Source organism: Nicotiana tomentosiformis, chromosome 12, assembly GCF_000390325.3.
Source record: "Nicotiana tomentosiformis chromosome 12, ASM39032v3, whole genome shotgun sequence".
In the NCBI taxonomy this organism is placed as follows: Eukaryota; Viridiplantae; Streptophyta; class Magnoliopsida; order Solanales; family Solanaceae; genus Nicotiana; species Nicotiana tomentosiformis.
The window spans coordinates 71519129-71532079 of NC_090823.1; positions in this window are offsets into that span (position 1 = coordinate 71519129).

Consider the following 12951-nt stretch of genomic DNA (forward strand, 5'->3'; position numbering starts at 1 on the left):
ATTTTGTCTGTGTGTTCGGATCGAGTTCGGTGAATCGAAAGCGTTTCGGCGCTTATTGTTGAAAGTTGGCGCCTTGAAGGTTTAAGAGGTTCTTAAATTTTGTTTGAAGTAGACTTTGGTATTATTGATGTCCGTTTGGGATTCCGAGCCTGTGAATAGGTTCGTATGGTGATTTGTGACTTGTGCGTAAAATTTAGCGTCATTCCGAGTTGTCTAAGTATGATTCGTCGTGTTCGGAGCTAGTTGAAGAAGTTTGAAGTTCATAAGTTGATTAATTTTGTATTAGGGTGTGATTCTTGCTTCTAATGTTGTTTTACGTGTTCCGAGACTTCGAGTAGGTCCGTATTATGTTTATGGACTTGTTGGTGCATTTGGACGGGGACCCGGGTGGCTCGGGTGTGTTTTCGACCACTCGGAGTTAAGTAAAAAATTGCAGAAATCCTGCTGTTGGTTTCCTTCTTCGCGAATGCGGAGAAAACCTCGTGTTCGCGATGAATGAATTGGGGCTGAGGACTTTTGTTATACGCGTCATGAATGCGGGGTCGCGATCGCGAAGCTTTGAGACACTCGCCTCCGCGTTCACGATTGTTGGGTCGCGTTTGCGTAGAATGGTCTGGGTTTGGGGCTCATCAAGTAGATGCCCTTCGCGTTCGCGATGATTGGTGGGGCTAGCCTTTGCGATCATGTGGATCTTGTCAAGATCGCGAAGAGGTTTTTGAGGGCCTTTGCAGTTTTGCCTTCGCGATCACGAGGGCATTGTCGCAATCGCGAAGAAAGATCACTGGGCAGAAGCATTTTAAAACACGGGACTTAGGCTCATTTTCTTCATTTCTCTCGACTCTTGGCCGATTTTAGAGCTCCTTGGAGAGGGATTTTCACCTAGCATCTCAATGTAAGTAATTTCTACATAATGTGAGTTTAATATATAGATTATGGGTATATTTTAATATAGAAATTTGTAAAAATTATGGGATTTTTGTTGAAAAATCTAGGGTTTAGTAAAAATGGACTAGACCACGAAAATGATTATGGAATTTAGTAGAAATTATTTATTTGACTTCATAGGGTCATGGGTAACATTATTCTACGAAAATTTTCAAAATCCGGGCACGTGGGCCCGGGGGTGACTTTTAGGAACTTTCCGATTTGTGTTGGGTAATTACTTTAATAGATGAATTATGAACTTTTGAGCATATATTATTTAGTTTGTACGACCTTTGGCTAGTTTCGAATTGCTCGGCACCAATTTGAGGCAATTAGTGTGATTGAAGAGCCGGCTAGTGAACTTTGAAGTGAGGTAAGTCTCTTGCTTAATCTTGTAAGAGGGAATTTATCCCTGTAGGTAATTAAATTGTTATGTGCTACTAATTATGGGTGTTGCATACGCGCGAGGTGACTAGAGTCCGTACGTAGCTAAAAGCGTGTTTATGTCCAGGTAGACTTAGTACTTTATCATGCAATATTTGTATTGTTTGAACTCAATTTGTTAGTTTAATTACTTGAATTTATAATTTACATTGGATTTGGGATTTTATTAGATCGAGCTTCATTATCTTGAGTTTTGGCGAAATACTTGATTGTTGGTGGAAATTATGCCTTCTTTGAGTACCATTCATGTGTTGTAGTCATTGACCGTAGTTCGCAGAGTTTCTCTATTCCTATGGATCGGGCCGAATGCCTCGGCAGTATATTTGAGATTTATCTATGGTTCGTGCTGGTCGACCTTCGGCTGTGTACACGATTATTATGAATCGGACCGTACGACCACGGAGTAACTCGTGCGTAATATTATTAAGAGTCAGAATATACATGATATTTTCTTCATGACTTGAGATTTGATAATTAATTGATGGTTTTTATTTGTTGAGATGGCATGTGATATTTGGGGATTTAAATTGATATCATGATTAAAGGATCACGCCATTTTCTGTTTCTTACTCTATTGTCACTGTTGTATTTCATGCCTATTTAAACTTCATGTACTTTATTTATTGACCACTAGTAAGTGTCGATGTCGGCCCCTCGTCACTACTTCTTCGAGGTTATATTAGATACTTACAGGGTACACGTTGATTTACGTACTAATGCTGCACTTTTGCACAAATTGTGCAGGTACTGAGGCAGGTACATCTCGTACCCATTCGGCCGCGCATCAGCATCATCCAGAGACCTAGTGGTGAGCTGCTTCTCATGCTTCGATCGACAGGACCCGGAATCTTCTCTTGTTGTATTTACTATTTCTGTCTATTCTATTTCAGACAGTAGGTGTAGGGATTTTGTATATTCTACTAGATTGCTCGTGCACTTGTGACACTGAATTTTGGGAATTTCTAGTAGAAGTTTATGGTTTTGCCTAATATTATTACCATTTTATTTTTATGTCTTATATCTATATCTATCTATATCTATATCTATCTATCTATATTATTATAAAAGTACGAATACAATGTCGGTTTACAAAAATAACCTTATAATATTAAGTATAATAACTCATAATAAAAGGACATAATCGGAATTCTAAATATTAGTCTTATAATTGTCACGACCCAATTTCCCCTCTGTGTGACGTCGTGACGGCACCTAGTCTCTACAACTAGGTAAGACTAACATTTTTGCGGAATAATAAAATAAAAATATAAATTTAACCAACTATTCAAAAATACACAACAAATCCCAAAAATCAGAATATCGTGAATCACAAACTACAGAAGGAAAAATCTAGTGTCCCTATACATCAGAATCTAACAAGGAAAAATACATAAGATAATGGACACGAGAAAGAGTAGAAGGGGACTCTGAGGTCTGCGGACACGGCAGATATACCTTGAAGTCTCCAAAGCTGTCCCGACTCACTGATAGTGCGGCTGATAAGGTGCACCTGGATCTGCACACGAAAAATATGTGCAGAGAGTAGCATGAGTACACCACAATCGATACCCAGTAAGTGCCATGCCTAACCTCGGTCGAGTAGTGACGAGGTCAGGTCAAGGCCCTACTGGTAATACCGCAATAAAATAAAGGCTGAAATTTAACAATAATAAAATCATAGAAGGTAACAGTTTAGTACACAGAAACACAACAGGGGATCTCCCGAGATATCGTCTCGTAGTCCCAAACGTAAATGTGTAGGAGGATCTCCCGGAATACCGTTCCGTAGTCCCAAAGTAAATGTGCAGGGGGATCTCCCAGAATACCGTTCCGTAATCCCAAAGTAAATATGCAAGACAAGGGGATCTCCCGGAATACCGTTCTGTAGTCCCAAAGTAAATATGCAGTATAGGGCGATCTCCCGGAATACCGTTCCGTACTCCCAAAGTAAATATGCAGCACGAATGATAGAAATACAACTACATCACGAAGTTATTACAATTTAGACTAAGTACCAGTCAGGGAAGAAGCAGAAAATTCACTAAGCATGTTGCACATAATTTACATAAATAATTAAGACACGTAGACATGTTATATTAGACTAAACATGATAGATACACATATTGGAATAACTCAATTAAGAATGAAAATAGATTAATACTCACTAAAATGGTAAAACTCAAAATAATAGGAAGACATGTTGCTGCTCAATAAGAAAATCGGGTTTTACCACAACTAGTCTGTGTACGTACTCGTCACATCACGTACACGGTGCTCACATATCACAATAGTTCCAAATCTTAAGGGGATTTCCCCCACACAAAGTTAGGCAAGCCACTTACCTTGAACCAAGCTCAATCAATCGGTCACAATGCCTTTCCCACGAATATCCGGCTTTAAATGGCCCAAATCTAGCCAAAAACAATTACATATCATAAATACAACAATAATAGACTCATCTAATTAACGAAATCAACATTTTAATTAAAATTCGGAAATTAACTCAAAAATCGCCTGTGGGGCCCACATCTCGGAATCAAGTAAAAGTCATAAAATACGAAAGCCCGTTTACTCACGAGTCTAACCATATCAAATTTACTAAAATCCGACACCAAATGGTCCTCCAAATCCACAAATCAAACTTCCAAATCTCTAGCCTCCAATTCCCAATTTCTAACTTAAATACATACTAACTAGGTGGAAAAATACATGGGGAAGCAAGATTATTAATAAAAAATAAGCATAAGGGACTTACCTCAAAAAATCTCTCGAAAATGCTCTCAAAAATCGCCCTAAAGCGAGTTGCAAAGTCCAAAAATGACAAAAATCGCGAAGCCCTTCGGTTTTAACCACTGCCCAGGTATTTCCGCACCTGCGGGTGCGCTTGTGCGGCAAAATGTGCGCATCTGCACAAATCACTTACCCCCACTGCCTTCGCACATGCGATGAAAGTGCCGCACCTACACGTGCGCGCATGCGAAAATCCCTTCCGCTTCTGCAGACATTGCGCACCTGCGATGACCCTGATGCATCTGCGGGCATCGCAGATGCGGAATTCACCTCGCACCTACAACCCCTGGCACTCCTCCACTTTTCTGCTTCTGCGCTTGCCTCTCCGCACGTGCGATCACGCACATGCGGTCTCTCCACAGCAGGTGCGAAAATGACAGATGCTTGAAGACTTCAGCAGCAACTCAAATCCAACTTTTGATCCGTTAAGCACTCGAAACTCACCCAAGGCCCTCCCGGGACCTCAACCAAACATACCAACCAATCCTAAAATACCATACGAACTTAGTCGAGCCCACATATCACATCAACTAACGCTAAAATCACGAATCACCCTCCAATTCAAACTTAAAGAACTTGAAACTTCAAATTCCTACAACCGATGCCGAAACCTATCAAACCACGTCCGAATGTCCCCAAATTTTGCACACAAGTCATATTCAACAATACGGACCTACACCAACTTTCGGAATGGGAATCCGACCCCGATATCAAAATTTCTACTACCGGTCCAAAACTCCAAAAATTTGATTTTTGCCAATTCAAGCCTAAATAAGCTACGGACGTCCAAAACACAATCCGGATACGCCCCTAAGTCCAAAATTACCTAACGGAGCTAACGGAACCGACAGAATTCCATTCCGGAACTGTCTTCACATAGTTCCAACTACGGTCCAAATTCTAAGACTTAAGCTCTCATTTAGGGACTAAGTGTCCCAAAACACTCCGAAACTCAAAACCAATCATCCCGACAAGTCACAATAGGAGAAATAGATATGGGGAAAATAATTAATAGGGGTTCGGGACTTTAACTCTTAAAATGACCGGCCGGGTCGTTACATCCTCCCCCTCTTAAAATAATTGTTCGTCCTCGAACGAGCATAGAGACATACCTGAAGTGGTGAAAAGATGAGAATAACGGTTGCGCATATCCTGCTCGGTCTCCCAAGTAGCCTCCTTGACCGGTTGTACTCTCCAATGAACCTTCACGGAAGCAATGTTCTTTAATCTTAGCTTTCTGGCCTGCCTGTCTAAAATAGCCACTGACTCCTTAACATAGGATAGATCCTTGTCCAATTGATCTGAGCTGAAATCCAACACATGAGACGGATCGCCGTGATACTTTTGGAGCATAGAAACATGGAATACCGGATGAACTCCTGCTAGACTGGGAGGTAAGGCAAGCTCATAAGCAACCTCCCCAACTCGACGCAACACCTCAAATGGACCAATGAACCTTAGGCTCAGCTTGCCTTTCTTTCCAAACCTCATAACGTCATTCATAGGCGAAACCCGGAGCAAGACTCGCTCTCCAACCATGAATGACACATCGTGAACCTTCCGGTCCGCATAACCTCTTATGTCTGGACTGAGCTGTGTGAAGTCTATCCTGAATCACCTTTACTTTTTCCAAGGCATCCTGAACCAAGTCCGTACCCGATAATCTGGCCTCACCGGGTTCGAACCAACCCACTAGGGACCGACACCGCCTACCGTATAGAGCCTCATACGGTGCTATCTGAATGCTGGACTGATAACTGTTATTGTAAGCAAACTCCGCAAGTGGCAAGAACTGGTCCCAAGCACCCCCAAAGTCTATCACACATGCATGGAGCATATCCTCTAATATCTGAATAGTGCGCTCGGACTGCCCGTCCGTCTGAGGGTGAAATGTTGTGCTCAACTCAACCCTAGTACCCAACTCATGTTGTACAGCTCTCCAGAACCGTGATGTAAACTGCGTACCCTAGTCAGAGATAATAGATACCGGTACGCCATGAAGCCTGACGATCTCACGGATGTAGATTCGAGCTAGCTGCTCGGAAGAATAGGTAGTCATCATAGGAATGAAATGAGCCGACTTGGTAAACCTATCCACAATCACCCAAACCGCATCAAACCTCCGCTGAGTCCATGGAAGTCCAACAACGAAATCCATAGTGATCCGCTCCTATTTCCACTTCGGAATCTCTAACTTCTGAAGCAATCCACCTGGTCGCTGATGCTCATATTTTACCTGCTGGTAATTCAGACATCGAGCAACATACTCTACTATGTTCTTCTTTATTTTCCTCCACCAGTAATGTTGTTTCAAGTCCTGATACATCTTTGAGACACCCGGATGAATAGAGTACCACGAACTGTGAGCCTCCTGGAGAATCAACTCACGCAAACCATCTACATTGGGCACACAGAGCCTACCCTGCATCCTCAATACACCATCATCTCCAATGGTGACCTCCTTAGCATCACCATGCTGGACCGTGTCCTTAAGGACAAGCAGATGAGGGTCATCATACTGACGCTCCCTTATACGATCATAAAGAGAAGACCGAGAGACCACATAAGCCAATACTCGATTCGGCTCAGAAATATCCAATCTCATAAACTGGCTAGCTAAGGCCTGAACATCCAACGCCAATGGCCTTTCTCCTGCTCATAGATATGCTAAACTCTCCAAACTCTCTGCCCGGCGACTCAAAGCATCGGCCACCACATTGGCCTTCCCAAGGTGGTACAAAATAGTGATATCATAATCCTTAAGTAGCTCCAACCACCTCCGCTGACGTAAGTTAAGATCTTTCTGCTTAAACAGATGCTGCAAACTCCGATGATCGGTGCAAATGTCACAAGGAACACCGTACAAATAATGCCGCCATATCTTCAAGGCATGAACAATAGCTGCTAACTCAAGGTCGTGGATAAGATAGTTCTTTTCATGCACCTTCAGTTGTCTGAATGCGTAGGCAATCACCCTACCATCCTGCATCAACACCGCGCCGAGACCAATCCGTGATGCATCACAATATACAATATAAGACCCTAAACATGTAGGTAATACCAATACTGGAGCTGTAGTCAAAGTTGTCTTGAGCTTCTGAAAGCTCTCCTCACATTCCTCTATCCACCTGAACGGAGCACCATTCTGGGTCAGCCTGGTCATAGATGCTGCAATAGATGAGAATCCCTCTACAAAGCGACGGTAATACCCCGCCAAACCAAGAAAACTCCGGATCTCTGTAGCTGAGGACGGTCTGGGCCAACTCTGCACTGCTTCAATCTTCTTTGGATCCACCTGGATCCCGTCACTCGATACTATATGACCCAATAATGCCATTGAGTCTAGCCAAAACTCACATTTTGAAAATTTTGCATATAACTTCTTTTCTCTCAAGGTCTGAAGTGCAGTCCTCAGGTGCTGCTCATGATCCTCCCAACTACGAAAGTATACCAGAATGTCATCAATAAACACAATGACGAATGAGTCAAGATAGGGCCGGAACACACTGTGCATCAAGTGCATAAAAGCTGCTGAGGCATATGTCAGCCCAAAAGACATCACAAGAAACTCATAGTGACCATATCTGGTCCTGAAAGCAGTCTTCAGGATATCCGGCTCCGGAATCTTCAACTGATGATAACCTGAACGTAAGTCAATCTTGAAAAACACTCTGGCACCCTGTAACTAATCAAATAAGTCATCAATACGAGGCAATGGATACATGTTCTTCACTGTGACTTTGTTCAACTGGCGGTAATCATTACACATCCGCATAGAATCATCTTTCTTCTTCACATAAGACAGGAGCACCCCAAGGTGACACACTGGCCAAGTGAAGCCTTTATTAAGCAATTCTTGTAACTGCTCTTTCAACTCATTCAATTCAGGAAGAGCCATACGATATGGAGGAATAAAGATGGGCTGAGTGCCCGGCAACAAATCAATGCTAAAATCAATATCTCTGTCGGGCGGCATGCCCGGAAGATCAGTTGGAAACACATTTGGAAAGTCCCTCACTACAGGAACTGACTCAACTGTAGGGGTATCAATACTGACATCTCTCACATAAGCTAGATACGCGTCACACCCCTTCTCAACCATTCGTTGAGCTTTAAGAAAAGAAATAACTCTGCTGGGAGTATACTCTAAGGTACCTCTCTACTCTAATCGTGGTAAACCTGGCATAGCCATAGTCACGGTTTTAGCGTGACAATCAAGAATAGCATAATAGGGCAACAACCAGTCCATGTCCAAAATAATATCAAAGTCTACCATGTTGAGCAATAGTAAAACGACTCTGGTCTCAAAACCACTAAGAGCAATCAAACACGACCGATACACGCGGTCCACAACAAGAGAATCTCCCACAGGAGTAGATACATAAATAGGGGAATTCAAAGAATACCGAGATACGCCCAAATACGGAGCAAAATAAAAGGACACATAAGAATATGTAGAGCCTGGGTCAAATAATACCGACTCATCTCTATGAAAGACCGGAACAATACCTGTAATGATAGAATCAGAAGCAACTGCCTCTGTACGAGCAGAAAGTGCATAATATCTAGCCTGGCCTCTCCCTCTAGGGCGACCTCTACCTCTCCGACCTCCACCTCGAGCTGGTTGAGCAAGTGGGGTAGCAGCTGATGCTGTAATCATAGCTTGAGGACCCGGTAGAGCATGTTGTGGCTGAAAAGTCTATGGAGGTGCACCCCTCCTAATCCTGGGACAATCCCTCACCATGTGGAGAGTGTCGCCACACTCAAAACAAGCTCTAGGAGGGCGTGGCTGCTGTGACTGGCTCGGGCCAGGTCTGCTGGACTGGCCGCTAGGAACACCCAGTGCAGGAGGCACACTAGATACTGGCGGTGCATAATAAGGCTCCTGGGGTCTAGAAGGAGCTGGAACACCGCTGGAGGCTAGAAGAGCTGAATGAACGGGGCGGCTCACATAACCCCAACCATGGCGAGCTGCTGGGGCATGAGCTCCAGAATATTAACCAGCTCGGGCAAACATGCCCTTGAATCTCCTGGCAATACCCATAACTTATTGATAAGAAATATCCATCTCTAATTCCCTAGCCATACTACTCTGGATGCTAGGATGGAGACCTTCAATAAACCGTCAAACCCTCTCTCGAACTGTGGCAACTAAGGCCGGTGCATGTCAGGCCAAATCAGTGAAACGAACTGCATACTCTGACACATTCATAGCACCTTAGCGCAACTGCTCAATCTCCGCATGCTATGAGTCTCTGAGGCTCTGAGGGACATACTCTCTCAAAATCATGTCCGAGAACTGAGTCCATGTAAGTGAAGCTGCCTCAACTGGACTACTCAACTCATAAGCACGCCACCACTGATAGGCTGCTCCTCTAAGCTGGAATGTGGTAAAAGAAACCCCGCTCGTCTCTGCTACGCCCACAGTACGGAGAATACGATGACACTCCTCCAGAAAACTCTGAGCATCATCTATAGCCAATCTGCTGAAAGTAGGTGGGTGGTACTTCCTGTACCTCTCAAGTCTGAGCTACTCCGCCTCAGAAGCTGCTGCCCTAACCTCGGGCTGAGTTGGAGCTACCGGCTGCATTGGTACAATCTCTGGAACCTGGTCGACCTGAACCCGTTGCTCTGGAGTACCGGTGACGGAAGTCTATGCTCCTCCCCCGGCCTGAGATGTGGCAGGAGCAAGTGGAATCAATCCAGCCTAAGCTAAGGTACTGAACATGCTCATAAACTGGGCTAGAGTCTCCTGGAGGGCTGGTGCAACAACAGGTATCTCAGGTGTCTGCCCTCCAGCTTGAGCTACTGGGGGCTCCTCTGTAGCAGCTCGTGCGGGGTTCTCTGGTTGCACCACGTGGACGTACTCGACCTCTACCCCGGCCCCGGCCTCTCGCGGTTCTAGCAGGGGGCGCGGGTGCATGTTTATCAGATCCGCTTGTACGTGTCCTCACCATCTGTGAGAGAATATAATACAGAATTTAGAATCCCTGAAGTCAACAATTTTCGCACGACAAGGAATCAAAGTAGTGAAATTTTTCTAACAGTTCCATAGCCTCCCGAAGATAAGTACAGACGTCTCCGTACCGATCCGCGAGACTCTAATAAATCGGTTTGTGACTCACGACACCTACGAACCTAGAGCTATGATACCAACTTATCACGACCCAATTTCCCCTCCGTGTGACGTCGTGACGGCACCTAGTCTCTACAACTAGGTAAGCCTAAAATATTTGCGAAATAATGAAATAAAAATATAAATTTAACCAACTATTCAAAAATACGCAACAAATCCCAAAAAATGGAACATCGTGAATCACAAACTACAGAAGGAAAAATCTAGTGTCCCTATACATCAGAATCTAACAAGAAAAAATACAGAAGATAATGGACATGAGAAAGAGTAGAAGGGGACTCCGAGGTCTGCGGACGCGGCAGATATACCTTGAAGTCTCCAAAGTTGTCCAGGCTCACTGATAGTGCGGCTGATAAGGTGCACCTGGATCTGCACACGAAAAACATGTGCAGAGAGTAGCATGAGTACACCACAATCGGTACCCAGTAAGTGCCAAGCCTAACCTCGGTCGAGTAGTGACGAGGTCAGGTCAAGGCCCTACTGGTAAATATATATAATAAAACAATATAATGTGTAATACCGCAATAAAGGCTAAAATTTAACAACAATGAAATCATAGAAGGTAACAGTTTAGTACACAGAAACACAACAAGGGATCTCCCGAGATACCGTCTCGTAGTCCCAAACGTAAATGTGCAGGGGGATATCCCGGAATACTGTTTCGTAGTCTTAAAGTAAATATGTAGGGGGATCTCCCGGAATACCATTCCGTAGTCCCAATGTAAATATGCAAGACAGGGGGATCTCCCGGAATACCATTCTGTAGTCTCAAAGTAAATATGCAGTATAGGGGGATCTCCCGGAATACCGTTCCGTAGTCCCAAAATAAATATGCAGTGCAAATGATAGAAATACAACTACATCACGAAGTTCTTACAATTTATACTAAGTACTAGTCAGGGAAGAAGCAGGAAATTCACTAAGCATGTTGCACATAATTCACATAAACAATTAAGACACGTAGACATGTTGTATTAGACTAAACATGATAGCTACACATATTTGAATAACTCAATTAATAATGAAAATAGATTAGTACTCACTAAAATGGTATAACTCAAAATAACAGGAAAACATGTTGCTGCTCAGTAAGAAAATCGAGTTTTACCACAACTAGCCCGTGACCCGTGTATGTACTCGTCACCTCACATACATGGCACTCACATATCACAATAGTTCCAAATCTTAAGGGGATTTCCCTCACACAAAGTTAGGCAAGCCACTTACCTCGAACCAAGCTCAATCAATGGTCACAATACCTTTTCCACGAATATCCGGCTCCGAATGGCCCAAATCTAGCCAAAAGCAATTACATATCATAAATACAACAATAATAGACTCATCTAATTAACGAAATCAACATTTTAACGAAAATTTCGAAATTAACTCAAAAATCGCCTATGGGGCCCATGTCTCAGAATCAAGTAAAAGTCATAAAATACGAAAGCCCGTTTACTCACGAGTCTAACCATATCAAATTTACTAAAATCCGACACCAAATGGTCCTCCAAATCCACAAATCAAACTTCCAAATCTCTAGCCTCCAATTCCCAATTTTTACCTTAAATACACACTAACTAGGTGGAAAAATACACGGGGAAGCAAGATTATTGATCAAAAATAAGCACAAGGGACTTACCTCAAGAAATCTCTCGAAAATGCTCTCAAACATCGCCCTAAACCGAGTTGCAAAGTCCAAAAATGACAAAAATCGTGAAGCTCTTCGATTTTAACCACTGCATAGGTATTTCCACACTTGCGGAGCCTGGGCTTGCACCTGTGGGTGCGCTTTTGCGGAAAAATGTGCGCATCTGCACAAATTACTTACCCCCTCTGCCTTCGCACCTGCGATGAAAGGGCCGCACTTGCGCGTGCGCGCATGTAGGAATCCCTTCTGCTTCTGCGGACATTGCGCACCTGCGATGACCCTGACCATCTGCGGGCATTGCAGATGCGGAATTCACCTCGCACCTGCGACCCCTGGCACTCCCCCACTTTTTCGCTTCTGCGCTTGCCTCTCCGCACGTGTGATCACGCACCTGCGGTCTCTCCACCGCAGGTGCGAAAATGACAGATGCCTGAAGACTTCAACAGCAACTCAAATCCAACGTTTGATCCGTTAAGCACTCGAAACTCACCCGAGGCCCCCCGGGACCTCAACCAAACATACCAACCAATCCTAAAATACCATGCGAACTTAGTCAAGCCCACACATCACATCAACTAACGCTAAAATCACGAATCACCCTCCAATTCAAACTTAAAGAACTTAAAACTTAAAATTCCTACAACTGATGCCGAAACCTATCAAACCACGTCCGAATGTCCCCATATTTTACAAACAAGTCATATTCAACATTACGGACCTACTCCAACTTTCGAAATCGGAATCCGACCCCGATATCAAAATTTCAACTACCGATCCAAAACTCCAAAAATTCGATTTTCGCCAATTCAAGCCTAAATAAGCTACGGACCTCCAAAACACAATCCGAACATGCCCCTAAGTCCAAAATTACCTAACGGAGCTAATGGAACCGACAGAATTCCATTCCGGAATCGTCTTCACACAGTTCTGACTACGGTCCAAATTTTAAGACTTAAGCTCTCATTTAGGGACTAAGTGTCCCAAAACGCTCCGAAACTCAAAATCAATC